The sequence below is a fragment of the Canis lupus genome, chromosome 23 (genome assembly GCF_048164855.1).
Source record: "Canis lupus baileyi chromosome 23, mCanLup2.hap1, whole genome shotgun sequence".
In the NCBI taxonomy this organism is placed as follows: Eukaryota; Metazoa; Chordata; class Mammalia; order Carnivora; family Canidae; genus Canis; species Canis lupus.
Window position 1 is genome coordinate 41,514,780 of NC_132860.1, and position 15,731 is coordinate 41,530,510.

Genomic DNA, 15,731 nt, shown 5'->3' on the forward strand with positions numbered 1-15,731 from the left:
AATAACATTAAAAAAACTTGCAAAATGAACAAACTTATGTATTGACATATTAAAAATAAAGCACAAAGATAGCAAAGTGGTAATAAAACATAGAATACATCATGGTCAGTGTTATGAGTATGAAAGAAGATGTAATCAGTGAAAGATACAAAGGTGGCTTCCAAAGTAATCATAAAGGTCTAGTTCCTAAAACCAGGTGCCTAGAGACACAGGTGTTCATTACGTGGTTATTCTACATACTTTACAAAAAGTCGTTATATTCTGCTGTTTCTATTCACTAGTCAATTAACTAGAAAAATTTCAAAAGCAATACACACACATTTAAAATGTTTTTGTACCAGATTTTATAAAAAGTGTGTAATTATTGCCTTGGTATAGTCAGTCTTACAACGCTGAAGATATCGATATTAAAAAAACAGAAACTCTAGGTATATGCTGTGTTTCTGGAGTAATGTTCTCATCTGGCCTCCATAAGCCTGATTCTGGCTTACTGTTACCCACTCTGATCAACAAATAAGAGGGTATCTCTATACATCACTAGGGGAAACTGTGGCCCTCAAACACTGCTTAATGAAGCAAGATCTGCACGTATCTCTGCATTTTCTCTTACTAGGAGAAAGGGGGGGAAATTATCCTAAATTATTCTATATAATACAGTTTTGCATTATTAATTTTATATTGATAAAAGAGCCACAAAATAAATTAAATCCTTAACAAATCATAAACTTTTCAGGCTTTCTCACATTAAGCATAATCAGGTTCATAGCCTAAGGAAATTGAAAAGTAATCTGTTTTCCAACCTGATCAAGATGATACAGTAATTGCAATTAAACCCAGTCCCTGGGATGCCTGGGTGGCTCAGCAGTTAAACTTCTGCCTTTGGCTCAGAGCATGATAATGGGGGTCCTGCAATAGAGTCTCGCATTGGGCTCCCCACAGGGAGCCTACTTCTCCCTCTGCCTATGTCTCTGCTTCTCTCTCTGTGTCTCTCATGAATAAATAAAATCTTAAAAAATAAAACAAAATGCACTCAGTCCCTGGATTTCTACTAAAGGGTCATACCATGTGGATCAAGTTATATCTCTCATCCACATTCTCAAAGGATTATTTGTCTAGGACCAGACAAGTTACCTAAAATATAATTGTAATATCATAGCTTCTCTAAAGAGAAAAATGTGGCCATCAACATGATCATATGAAGTAAACCTACATGTGATACTTCAGACTGTATAGACAGCAATGGCACAGCTGATGTAGAACTGTGAGAAGCAAACACTTTCCTGGGATCACACATGATTTCGGTAGAAGGGCACAGACATTTTAACTGGAAACAGATTGCCTTATGGTAATGCGATCACTACCTGACAGCCCCTCCCCTTTTTTTTTTTTTAAAGATTTTATCTATTTATTCATGAGATACAGAGAGAGAGAGAGAAAGAAAGAAAGACAAAGGCAGAGACACAGGCAGAGGGAGAAGCAGGCTCCATGCAGGGGGCCCAACGTGGGACTTGATCCAGGGACCCCAGGATCATGCCCTGGGCCGAAGGCAGGAACCAAACCACCGAGCCACCCAGGGATCTCCCCTCTTTTGGCCCTTAATATAGATGGTATCATTTTCCTCTTTCACTCACTGTTATGCTTTCTATTTTTATTAATATAAAAGTGGTGTCTTAGGGCACCTGAGTGGCACATTTCGTTGAGCATCAGCCTTTTGGTTTCAGCTCAGGTCATAATCTCTGGGTTGTGAGAGGGGACCCACTTCCACGCTCAGCTTGGAGTCTGCTTGAGATTCTTTCTCCCTTTTCCTCAGCCTTTTCCCCCACCCCTGTGCTCTCTTTTTAAAATAAATAAGTAAATCTTTTTAAAAAGATAGTTTCTTTACACATTCAAATAAACACACTAGTAGTGTAAACACTTGAAATAAGCTCATGCTAGTGTAAGTGTAAAAACATGAACACATACATCACATGTTCACTTTCTGCTGTTCCTCCATAAAGAAATCTTTTTATTACTCATCCTTTTACTTTTCTTCCATCCTTTTGCTTTTTAACTTTTCTGAAATATATCTTACATTCAGCACAGAATTGAGTTTTGCATTGTGTTTTAATTTGACACTATCTTTTTATTTTAATAAGAAAGTAAAGTTCATTTACCTTTATTGACATGAAAGTTTTGTATAGTTTTATTTAGGTTGTCATATTTTTCCACTATGGGTTATATGCCCATATCTGTCTGTTCCTATTTTATTTGTATTTGTTGATTTTGTTCTGGTGTTAAGATATTTAGGAAGGTTGGATTTTATTCTGATGGATTCCTGATATAATTTGCCGAAGTCATCTTTTTCTTTTGACAGTAGTCATTGTCTGCAAACTGAGACAACATTGGCTTGTATTATCTTCCTTCCCCTCCCCATGCTATTCTTCATCCTCCCCTTTAATATAGTAATACTAACATTAAATGTTTCACTTGTGGTAGTAAATATGCCTACAGCTTACACATAAGATCCTGTGACTCTGGGCATCATAGATGAGGTGGTCTGTAAGCTCAGACCACCTCAGACCTTCCTTCTGTTCTCCCATTCTTCTTTGTTCCATCATGTCTACATTATCAGAGTACCCGCTAATTATGTTCCTTTCTGTCCATTTTATCCTACATATGTTTTTGTCTTTGAAGTTAAATATACTCTGTGCTCATCACCACTACACTAAAAGAAGAAGGTTTTTTAAAAATTCTGGAGAAAGCATACAAAAATGTATCTGCTGGTGGAATAGAAGGGAGAGAGAGAGAACGAATGAGGAGGAATTAGAAGGAATATATGTTTTTTTCTGAGGGGAGAGAGGTCACACTGAACACTGTTTCTAAGATAGCAGGACAGGATCATTGATTGGGAACACATAGAGTTTATAGCTCTTCACAGGAGGAAGGAATCCCCGCCTCTGATAAAAATGCTGAGCAGAATCAAGAACCAGTGATGTTTCAGATCAATACTTCAACCCACAGGTAGGAGTTCAAGAAGGCTCTCTTAGCATCTATTTCCCAAGGAACTATTAGATACTATATGCTGAGCATCCATCTGGCTTATGATGGATCTGAGTAGAATAGAGACTGGCCAGATTAATAAAAAGGGCTAGATTATAATATCAGACTTCCTGTTTTCCATGCACAGCATCTGGTATTCCTGGAACTAGGAGATAATCTACATGTCAAATCTTTTTTGGGGGCCTCAGTGTCCTTTTTTAGCTCAAATAATAATTGACTTCCTGAATTTTCTCCTCAGGTCAGGGCTGTGTCCTGCAGGCTGTTGGTTTGGTGGGTTCATAGGTACAGACCACTCATTCCATCAGCTTTTGCCATCCTCACTGTCCCCTACAAGTCAAGAACAGGGGAGCCTCTCCTGGACCCAGCTGCTGCTCTTAGGTTACTCCACTGAACTCTTCATGTTACTCAGGAATCTCCAAATTTGAGAGTGTTTATTATCAGTTGGGCTTCTAAGTTTTCCAGCTCTTAGAGATCTTGGAAACCCTGTTGCCTTTCTTTTATGTCCTCCAAAACAGTGGTGATTTCTCTAGATGTTGGCGGTTTAGCTTCACTTGCTCCATCTGGGGTTCATGGGGGACACCTCATCACATTGTTTTCTTGTAGACGCTGTCTTGTTATCCTCTTGCTCTATCAGCTCTTGCGGCAGATTCAGGAGCCCTATTGATTAAAATGCTGAATACGCACATGATTTAAAGCTGTAATTTTAATTCAACATTATTTGACAAAGATACAGAAAAGCCTCCTTGTGTTTGTATCTTCGTGCATCACAACATTTTTTAATACAACATGAGAACATAAATTTAATACAACATGAGAACATAAACCAAAAAACAAACCTGGCCATGTGCCATTAACTATAAATTGAAATACTATGCAGCTGTTACAAATGAGGAGCCATAAGCTTACATAGGGGTAACTATACACTAAATTTTTCAAAGTGTTTTACTCATGTGACCACAGTTTTATAGGTGGAATCCAACTATAGATGCACATATCCTCAAGCAAATAGGTACAAACATTAAGAAATAACTAAATTGAGTAAATGGTTTAGCAATTTAACTTAATAAATGGAATCATTCATTTCAAAACCTTTTGAGATTGGCTTTTTTTTTTTCAAAACCTTTTGAGATTGACTTTTAAAATCAACATAATTCCCTTGGGATCACTTCAGGGTATTGCATATATTCATAGTTTATTGCTGAGTAGTATATCACGTATAGATGTAGCATAGTTTGTTTGACCATTCCCACATTGATGAACATTTTGGTTGTTTCCAGTTTAGGGCTAATATGGATACAACTTGTACACAATCATGTGCATGTTTCTGTGTGCACATAAACCATCTCTAGGATAAATGCCCAAGAGCTCAGTTGATGGGTCCTACGGTTAGCACATAGTTTTGTAAGAAACTGCTATGCTTTTTTTCCAGATTTACTATACCATTGTATATTCCCATCAGCAATGTATGTGTGATTTTGTTCCTTTCCATTCTTGCCAGCATTTGGTGTTGACACTGAAAAAAATGAAAATTGAAAAAAATGAAAATCTGAAAAAAATAGTGATCTTCATTGTGCTTTCAATGTGCAATTTCCTAAGAGCTAAATATATTGAATATATTTTCATTATTTACCATCTGTATATCATTTTCAGTGAAATGTCTATTCATGTCTATTTGCCTATTTTCTAATTGGATAGATTTTTTTAAACTTCTAAGAATTCTTTATTCTAGATACAAGTCCTTTTTCAGATATGTGGTATGTAAATGATTTCTTGTAGCATATGATTTGTCTTTTCATGCACAACATCTTTCCCAAATAGAAGTTCTAATTTTGAGGAAGTCCAGTTTTATATATTTTCTTTTTGTGGATTGTGCTTTTGTTGTCAAGCCTAAAAATTCTTTACCTAATCCCAAGTCCTAGGGACTTTTCTCCTGTTTCTTAAAGTTTTATAGTTTTACTTTTATGTCTGTTTTACTTTTATGATGTGACTTAGTTTTTGTATAAGATGTGAATTTAGGTCATAGTTCATTACTGTGCCTGTGGAGATCCAACTGCTTCAGCACCATCTGTTAAAAAGGCTATCCTAAAAAAAAAAAAAAAAAAAAAAAAAAGGCTATCCTACTTTTGAATTGCTTATGCACCCTTTGAAAAAAAAAATCAGGCATATTGTGGGGATTCATTACTTTTTAACAAAATAAAAACTAATGTCCATCAGTTATGGAAGTTTAACATTTTTCTAGAAGACCTACTTCTAAAAATAGAATAAAACACCTTCATAGGTCAAATCAGTCAATATGCATACTACTACTTCCTTTAAAAATATGAAAATGAAAACCATTCAAGCAATTAAAGATATATCAGACTGTAAGTAATTAAAGCAGTTTGAATTAATAGGTTTTTTCCATACAGTAGAATGAATTCAGAAAGGCCATTTTTATCCTTAAAAATCTTAGCTCTTCAATTTCAGAGACTGGAATTGATGCGCTACTGTCACCTTGTGGAAATTTTCTTCCATTACAGGCTATTAGAAAAAGTAATAAGGGTGTGTGATCCTCGCAAGAGCCATTTTCCGCTTTCAGGATTTCTCAGATATGATGCAACTTAAGAAAGGACTTTTTTCTTAAAAATAGTTTGTAGGTATTTATCTCCGGGAACTTCATTCGTGGTAATATATTTTAATAGTTTATTTTTTTAAGATTTTATTTATGTATTCATGAGAGACACAACGAGACAGAGAGGCAGAGACATACTCAGAGGGAAAAGTACACTCCCTGAAGGGAGCCCGACGTGGGACTTGATCTCGGGACCCCAGGATCACACCCTGAACCAATGGCAGACACTCAACCGTTGAGCCACCCAGGTGTCCCTATTTTAATAGTTTAATCTGTTAAATGTGTGTCAGATAATCTGATTAAAATCTAAACTATAAACCAAGAACAGTGAGGTGGGGTTTTTATTCTCTGAAAAATGAAAGTTCATTCTAAAAGTTACAAAAATTTAGTCTCTTGAGAAACACAATTTGAAGGACTTGTACTCAAGGTAACTTTTTTAAAGAACATGAATCCCATTGGAGTGTGTATGTTTTCTAGACCAATGCTTCTCCAAATTAAAGTACACTTCAGTGAGGTGGGTGTGCCTAACATTACAGTAGGTGCCTAATGTCAACCTTCTAGAACTATCTCAAGTGATCTCAAAGAGATAACAAAAATAAGAACTGGAAAACCAGTTAGGCAGAGGCATGCAGGCAGTAATTTTGAAAAATCCAATATGATAGAGACATAATATATTAAGATTACCTAAAGGTCTTTCTTGTGTCTCCATGGAAATCAGTAAACCTTAATATTTACAACCAGAAAAATTATACCTTCTGATGCACAGGTATTTGGAAAATACCTTGCAAGCACATACATCCCTTTCCCTCTTTGCATATAATCTCCCTGTAAGCTAACAAGCTTTGGAGCAGTTCTTCAGAGCAATCTGAAATACTGTCTCCCAGGCTATTGTCCTCAGTATGAAAAATAAGGCATTTACTAACTTATTTTGAGGTTAGTATTTTTTTTTTCCTCAGTCTACATAAGTATCCTGTCAAAATGAGTAAATTTGACAATGAGTACATCCATAATGAAACCTGAGAAGGCTCCCAGGTGGTACTTAGGCTGCTGATCTTTGACCAAACTTTGAGTTACAGGTTATAGACTCATGGTTTACAGTCCTATCCTCCCGGAGAGCTCTTCATTTTACCAATACCTGTATTGGATCAATTATTAAAATCTCTGTGATTGGGCTTTAATCATTAGCATGTTCAAAGCTTCCTGATGATTCTAATGCGAAGACATTATGTACTCCTAAACCTAAGAAATCCAATATACTGGAAACCTGGTGGCTCAGTCATTAAGTGTCTGCCTTTGGCTCAGGTCATGATCCCAAGATCTTGGGATCAAGTCCCACATAAGGCCACCTGCTCAAGGGGGGAGTCTGCTTCTCCCTCTATGTCTACTCCCTGCTCGTGCTCTCTTTCTCTCTCTCTCTCTCAAATAAATACAATCTGAAAAAAATGTTCTATATAAAAAAAATAAATCCAATATACTTCACCTAAGAAATCCAATACCTCTGGAAATTAAAAATTACAAGAAATACCATTATCCTTATCTTCCTCTTGAGTATCTCAAATGAATGTCGAATTTGGGACAGAGAAATCGTACAAAAATGATCCTGAAAATACATAACACAAAAGGATATTGATAAATATTTATATACAACCTGATGTATGTGGCATGAGGTCAATTTCCTTAAACCCTTAATAATTAAGTCTAATAAATGAAAAGGTATCATGCTTGGATTGGAAATATATTGATAAAGTATCAATACTACCAAAAGCTATCTATAGGTTTAATGCAATCTCTATGAAGATTCCAATGGCATTTGTAACAAAAGTAGGAAAAAAATCCTAAAACTTCTATGAAACCACAAAAATTCCTGAATAGCTGAAGAAATCCTGAAAAAGAACAACACAGCAGGAGGAATTATACTTTATGACTTAAAACTATATTGCATAATTATTGTCATCAAAATAGTATATGGTCCTGGCATAAAAATAGAGAAATTGATGGAATAGAATCAAGAGTCCAGAAATAAACCCAATCATATACAGTCAACTCATAATATGACAAGAGAACCAAGAATACTAAATGAACAAAAGACAGTCTCTTAAATGGTGTTGGGGAAATTGGATATTTGCATGTAAGAGGATGAAACCTGACCTGTATCTTACACTACTCAAAAACTAGCTGGAAATGGATTAGACTTAAATGTAAGACCTGAAATGATGAAACTCTGCTAAGAAGAGCTAGGAAAAGAGCTTCTTGACAGGGATCTTTGCAATGATTTTTTTTTTTTTTGATAACACCTAAAGCATCAAAATAACATCAAAAATAACCACTTAGGACTACCTCAAACTAAAAAGCTTCTGCAAGCAAAACCATTAACAAAATGAAAAGACAACCTACAGAATGAGAAAAATACTTGCAAACCATTTATTTGATAAGGGGTTGGTGTCCAAAATATGTAAAGAATTCCTACAACTCAACAATAAAAAAAATCTAAAATTAAAAATGGGTAAAAGATGTGAATAGATGCTTTCCCAAAGAAGATATACAGAAGGGGAACGAGTAGCTGAGAAGATGTTCAATATCACTAGTCATAAGGAAAATGCAAACCCAAACCACAATTACATATTATCTCACACCTATTCTAGTAGCCATCATCAAAAAGACAAGAGGTAACAAATGCAGGCACACATGTAGAGGAAAAGGAACTCTTTTTCATTGTTGATGGATTTCTGAACTGGTACAGCCACTATGGAAAACAGAACAGAGGATCCTCAAAAAATAAAAAATAGAACTACCATGTGATCCAACAATTAGGTCTGATAAATGAAAAGGTATCATGCTTGGATTGGAAATAATTGATAAAATATCAATACTACCAAAGGCCATCTATAGGTTTGGAATTTATCCAAAGGAAATAAAATCATCCAAATGGTATTTTCATCCCCATGTTCTTAGTAACATTATTTGTAATAGCTAAGACATGAAATCATCTAAGTTTCCACTGGCAGATGAACAGATAAAGAAATTGTGGTATACAATATAATGTTATTCAGCCATAAAAAATGAGGAAGTCCTGCTCCTTACAACATAGATGGACCTTGAGGGCATTATGTTGAATGAAAGAAGTCAGAGAAAAACAAATATAGTGTAACCTCACTTATATGTGGAATCTAAAAATTAAACTCCTAAAAAAGAAATCAGATTTGTGACTACCAGAGGCAGAGAGTAGAAGGAGGAGGAGGGTGGTCAAAATGTATAAACTTCCCGTTATAAGATAAACACTAGGAGTATAATGTACAACATGATGACTACAGTTAACCCTGCTGTAGGATATACAGGGAAGTTGTGAAGAGAGTAGGTCCTGAGAGTTCTCATTTCAAAGAAAAACTTTTTCCCTCTTTTTTTGCTTTTTCTTTTTATTGTGTCTATGTGGGATGATGGATACTAGGTAAACTTATTGCAGTAATAATTTCATGAAACATGACATGATTTGATGAAAACATGATGGTTTCAGCAAACCATCATGCTCTATACTTTAAACGTATACAGTGATATATACCAACTACATCTCAATAAAATTAGGGAGTGGTAGCAAAGGATAAAAGATAATATAAGCCTGTTTGAAATCTTTTAAAACTCAGTTTTGTCCTCACTGATTCTTAAACATGATGTACATGATGATTTTTCTGATTGTTAAAAATGTTTTTCTGTAAAAATAGTCTACCTTTTAAATAAATACTTCTCAGCCTGTCTGGATGGGGCCCATCACTCATTGATGAAGTGGTTCTTATTATCTGTGGTTCTTATCATCAATATTATCTGATGAAGGGCAGATAATAATTTTCTGGACATCTTGTACTGAGTAGGAATCAAGATAGAGAAGTAGGAAAAAAATCACCATTGGTCGAAGAAGAACAAAATGCGTTCTGAGTTTTCCTACTTGGATTCTGTAAACTCAGGCCTGTAATTTATTATGATATTATAAATGTAATAAATGTTAAGATAGTAGTGAGTCATCATATTGCCAATATATGAAAGGTAGAAAATGCTATTTTACCTATGATACATATGGGGGAAATAGAGACTCATGTATAAGTCTTGGATTTCAATTAATCTTTCAGATTACTTTCAAATCCATTCCATTAAAAAATATGTGTGCACTGAGATGCAACTTCTAATTTCTATAGATGAAGAAAAGGTATATTGATTGAAGGTTATATCTGATGCAAGTGACTGTCTAAAACTTAGGAAAATAATGACTCTTTATCTTTTCTTTTTGAACCACCTTATTGAAGTAGGATTGACAATAAGCTGTATACATCTTTACACTGCACAGTTCGATACGTTTTTACCTATGTGTATACATGTCTAAAACCACCACCACAATCAAGATAATGAACAACAATAAACAAAGTTTCCACCTGCCACTTTTTAATCTTCTTCCCCTGACCCTCCAGGTTGCTCCTTTCTAGGCAACCACTGATCTGCCTTTTGTCCTAGAGATGAGCTTGCATTTTCTAGAATTGTGTGTAAATACATCATATACCATATAGTTGTTTTTGCCCAGTTGCTTTCACTTAGCATTTATTTTGAGATTTGTCTGTTGTTGTGTGCATAATTGTATTGCTGAATACTATTTGATTATGCAGATGCAACATAGTGTAATCACATACTTATTAATGAAAATACTATATTCAGTTTGAGTGAAAGACCTAAGAATAAAATGGATGAATCACATGTCTCTGCTTGCGGACAGCACCCAATTAGAGCAAACTTCTTTTTCCTTAGATTCCCCTTCAAATCCATCAGCCAAAGCTCAAATCCTATAATAGGTTCTTTCTAATACTCTATTCCTCAGACCCCAACATGATTCCCCCGGCATATGTTTTCCCTCATTAAAACGAATTATCAACCCAATTTGTTAAATTACAAGTGTGTTTCTGGTGGTCTTTTGCTAAAGTTTCTTTCTAGAATTTTTTTCTTTGTCATCCAAATTGCCTAAAGTATTGGCAGAAAGTTGTTCACCACAGTTTCTTACTATTCATTTAATATCTGTACAATCAACAGTGATGTCAAGTTAACCAAGTTTACCAATCTTCTCCAATGTCAGTAGGTTTTGGTTTTGTTGGTTTTCTCAATTGTTTTTCTTTATATCATTGGTGTCTGCTCATTATTATTTCTGTGCTTCTGTTTACTTTGGGTTTAATTCTTTTTTTATTCTTAAATCTGAAGTCATTGATTTGAGACCATTTTTCCTAATTGCAGAGGCTTTTAGTGCTAGACAGTTCTTTCTTAAGTTCTGCCTTACAGGCATCCCACAGATTTTGGCATGTTGTGTTTTTATTTACTGAGCTCAAAATACTTTCCAATTTTCCTATATATTTCTTTTTTGAATTATAAATTGTTTAGAAATGTTAGTTAGTTTCTAAATAATTGGAGATTTTATGAATCTTTGTTGTTGATTTCTAAATTAATTCCATTATGCTCAGATAACATACTGTGTAAATTTTCATCATTTCAAAGTTGTTTAAATACATTTTATGACCTAGAATGTGAACTACCTCGTTACATGTGCACAATGTAAAAGATTTCTTAATCTGCTGTTACTGGGTGCTGTGTTTCATAAATGTTAATGACCTCAAGTTGGTTGATAATGTTTCATCTACTATGTTTTTTAAGCATAGTTAATATACAATGTTATTAGCTTCAGGTGCACATCATAGCAATTTGACAATTCTATATATTACACAATGCTTGCCACCAGTAAGTAGAGTCACCATCTCCTGTGTATGTTGATTTTGCATCTATTTGTTCAGTCAAATATTGACAGAGGAGTATCAAATCTTACTTGTGGATTTCTTATTTCTTCTTGCAGTTCTATCTGTGTTTGCCTCATGAATTTTGAAGGTCTGTTAGTTCAGCCCTAAATGTTTAGGTCCTTATATCACCTTGGTGAATTGACCATTTTATCTACTAAAATAACCTTTTACTATGATAAAATAATTGGGGAAAAATTTTTCTGTCACTGAAATGACAGAAAAGGCAATAAAAGAAAACTAGCAAGTTTCAATAATTTTTTTACCAAATGACAAAATACAAAAAATATATACTAAAAAATTGTCTACCTAGCCCTGCTATTCTTTGTTCTTTTTTTTAAAAAAGATTTATTTATTTATTTATTTATTTATTTATTTATTTATTTATTTATTTATGACACAGAGAGAGAGGAGAGAGAGGCAGAAACACAGGCAGAGGGAGAAGCAGGCTCCGTACAGGGAGCCCGATGGGGGACTCGATTCTGGGACTCCAGGATCGCGCCTTGGGCCAAAGGCAGGCGCCAAACCGCTGAGACACCCAGGGAATTGCATATTCTTTGTTCTTAACCATACTTCCATACCTTCTCTAATACAGTAAAAGCCAATCTTGCTTTTTTTTTTTTCTTTTGCTTAGTATTATCAAGTTATATCTTTTTCATCCTATCACTCTTAACCAATTTGTCCTTACACTTAAAGTACATTTCTTAGGGGCGCCTGGGTGGCTCAGTAGGTTAAATGTCTGCCTTTGACTCAGGTCATGATTCAAGATCTTGGGATTGAGCCCCGCATCAGGCTCCCTACTGAGTGGGGAGCTTGCTTCTCTCTCCTTCTGCCTCTTCTGCTTGTGCTCTATCTCTGTCGAACAAAATCTTTTTAAAAAATCCTCTCTTTTTTTTTAAAAAAAGCACATCTCTTATAGGACATATATAGACCAGACTCTTTATTATTATTTTTATACATTTTTATATATATTATAAATCCCACGCTTATTGGTATTATTTTCTCTTAAAAAGTCACATACCTTTTAAAGAGATTTGAACATGAAAAATGATCCATTGGTGACACAAGAACTCTAACCCTTTTTGTCTCCTTCTATACTGCATTAGGTATATGTTTTATATCTAATATTTTCTCTCTCACTCCCTATTGCATATAAGATGTAAACAGGGTATAATATTGATGGTTATTGTCACAGTTTTGTTCACAGGAGTAGATTAAGATGGACCCATGATGGGACTAGATGAAGAATGGGTATCAACCAGAAACACTAGACTGCAGCTGGTTGCACTAACTGGGAGACTTTGAGTTGATTCCTCCCACTCTGTAAATCTATGAAAGCAACTGCCTTTCTCTTTGGGTATCAAGATGAATTTCTCTGTCTAGAGAGACAGTGGTTCTCAAACTTTAGCATGGCCAGAATAAACTTACCAATTTGAATGCCTTTTATTTCTTTTTATTGTCTTACTGCTATGATTAGAACTTCTAGAGCTATGGTGGACATTCTTGTCTTATTCCTAGTGTAAGAAGAAAATCTTTCAGCTTTTCATCATTGAGTACAGTGTTAGCTGTGGTTTTTTATATGTGGCCTTATTACGTTGAGATATGTTCCATCTAAACCACTTTGTTAAGGTTTTATATATATATATATATATATATATATATATATATCATAAGCAGGTGTTGTATTTTGTCAAATGCTTTTTTGTTGTTGTTGTTCATGAGAGACACAGAGAGAGAGGCAAAGACAGGGGAAGCAGGCTCCATGCAAGAAGCCCAATATGGGACTCAATCCTGGGACTCTGGGATCATGCCCTGAGCCGAAGGCAGATGCTAAACCACTGAGCCACCCAGATGTCCCTGTCAAATACTTTTTCTACATCTATTGAGATGATCATATGGCTTTTGTCCTTCCTATTAATTAATGTGATGCATCACATTGACTGATTTGAGGATGATGAACCACCCTGGAATCCCTGGAGTAAGGCCTACTTGGTTGTGGTAAATAATCATTTTAATGTATTGTTGAATTCAGTTGGATAACATTTGTTGAGGATTTTTTCATCTATGTTTATCAGAGATATTTGCCTATAATTTTCTTTTTTGTAGTGTCTTTGTCCTATTTTGGTATCAGGGTAATGTCTCATAGAATGAATTAAGAAATGGTCCTTTCTTTTCTTTTCTTCTTCTTTTTTTTTTTTTTTTTTTTTTTGTAATATTTTGAGAAGAATAGGTACTAACTCTTCTTTGAATGTTCAGTAGAATTCACCTGTGAAGCCATCTGGTCCTGAAGTTTTGTTTGTTGGTTTTATTTTGATTACTGATTCAATTTTGTTACTAGTAACTGGACTGCTCAAATTTTCCATTTCTTTTTGATTCAATGTTAGAAGATTGTATGTTGTATCCTAGCTATTTACGAGCTATTATTTCTTCAAATAAATTTTCTCTCACCTTTTCTCTCTTCTCCTTCTGGAACTCCTGTAGTATAAATGTTGTTATGATTGATTTTTGTTGCAGATGTCCTAATCTAGCCTTATTTTTTAATTATTTTTTCTTCTTGATGTTCAGCTAAGGTGCTTTCTACTACCATGTCATCCAGATTGCTGATCTATTTTTTTGCATCCTTTAATCTGCTATTGATTGTGTTTTCTCTAACATATTTTAAAATTTCATTTATTTTTCAGTTCTGATCAGTTCTTTGATACATTTTCTATCTCTTTGAAGTTCTCACTAGGTTCATCCACTCTTCTCTCAGTCCAGGGAGTATCTTTATGACCATTACTTTGAATTCTTTATCAGGTAGATTGCTTATCTCCATTTCATTTAGTTCTTTTTCTGTGGTTTTATCTTGTTCTTTTATTTGGAACATATTCAATCTCCTTCTTTTGTCTGACTTTCTGTGTTTGTTTATATGTATTATATAGGTTTTGAAAGTAGTGACCTTATGTAGGCATCCATGATGCCCTGTAACAAAACCCCCACCCTGGTCACCATAACCAGGAGCTCCAAGGGTGTCCCCTTTGTGGCCTGTGTAAGCCCTCCTGTTGTGACTGAGCCTCAACTCTCTGGCTGAACTGGTGGATAGGGCTTGTCCACTGCATGGCTGACTGAGAAGCCATGCTACAGTCATAGCAGGTGTGCTGGTGGGTGGGGCCAGAGCTTATCCCACCTGTCTGCAGTGATCAGATGCATCTGCTGTTGATGCACTGGTGGAGCAGGGTTTGCTTTTGGTACAGCTACCTGAGAGGCCCAGCTGCAGCTACTGCGGGCACACTGGTGTGTGGGATTAGCTTTCCTATGACTTTGAAGGGGCACCTGTTCCAGCTGAGGCCACCTGTCCAGTGTTGTGGGGCAGTAGCCACTTTGGAGGGGCACCAGTCCTGACTGAAGCTGCCTGCTAGGTGATGCAGGGCAGGAGCTCTTTGGAGGGATTGCCTGCTGAGGTAAGCAAATTGGGTGGGACAGGTTATAGGGAAATGCCAGGGCAGGCAAGCAAGGTTAACAAACTAAATGGAGAATGTCAGAACTGGTACTGCAACTATTGGTTATCTAGGCTGAAGGAGGACTAGAAAAATGTCACCTGTCAGCACTCTTGTTTCCAGAGAAATTTCCCACAGATCCCTTTTAGGCACATGTCCTAAAAGTAGTCAATAAATTTTCTTCACGTATAACTCAGGTGATTTTCAAACTGCTGCTTCTGTGCTGGGTCTCCTGCCAAGGCATGTCTGTGGGAGGTGGAGACTCAAAATCATACTCTGACATCTTCCTTCTTCCACATTTTCTTCATCAATTCATCCATCAATAGACATTATGTTGTTTCTATTTCTTGGCTATTGTAAACAATGCTGCAGTGAATATTGGGGTGCAGATATCTTTTTGAATTGGTATTTTCATTTTCATCAAACACTCAGAAGTGGAATTACTGGGTCATATGGTAATTACATATTTAATTTTTGAGTTATTTTAAGTATAGTCAACACCTTTCATTTGGGTAAGATGCTGTTTCCCAATGCCTATAGAGCAAGTATAAAAAAGCAATTTTTAAAGTGGAAAGTAAATAGGAATTACCTCACTCTAAATTCTGTATTTATAGATTAGTTTTAAATTTGGTTTCACCAAAACTAACCAAGGAAGAAATGTTATAAAATTGACAATAAGAATGACCAGGATAACAGCCCTGGGGTCTGCCAATCTTTCCAAGTTTGTTTCAGTTTAGTGCTTCTTAAATCTTCTGGAAGAAAAAGTCCTGAGAATGTCTTTTAATTTTTTAT

General features: G+C 35.4%; 1 protein-coding gene and 1 long non-coding RNA gene across 3 annotated transcripts in view; one reads left to right on the plus strand and one right to left on the minus strand.

Moving 5' to 3' along the window:
* Nucleotides 1-15,731, minus strand: part of LOC140615140 (uncharacterized) — a 45,116-nt gene that overhangs the window by 27,328 nt on the left and 2,057 nt on the right. For both annotated transcript variants that reach the window (XR_012015804.1, XR_012015803.1), the window contains exon 2: nt 4,480-4,552. This is a non-coding gene — a long non-coding RNA (uncharacterized lncRNA). The remainder of the gene's footprint in view (nt 1-4,479; nt 4,553-15,731) is intronic.
* NAALAD2 (N-acetylated alpha-linked acidic dipeptidase 2) overlaps nt 14,598-15,731 on the plus strand; it is a 60,446-nt gene continuing 59,312 nt past the window's right edge. The window contains exon 1 of the mRNA XM_072794983.1: nt 14,598-14,903. The gene's annotated coding sequence lies outside the window, so the exon portion shown is untranslated. The remainder of the gene's footprint in view (nt 14,904-15,731) is intronic.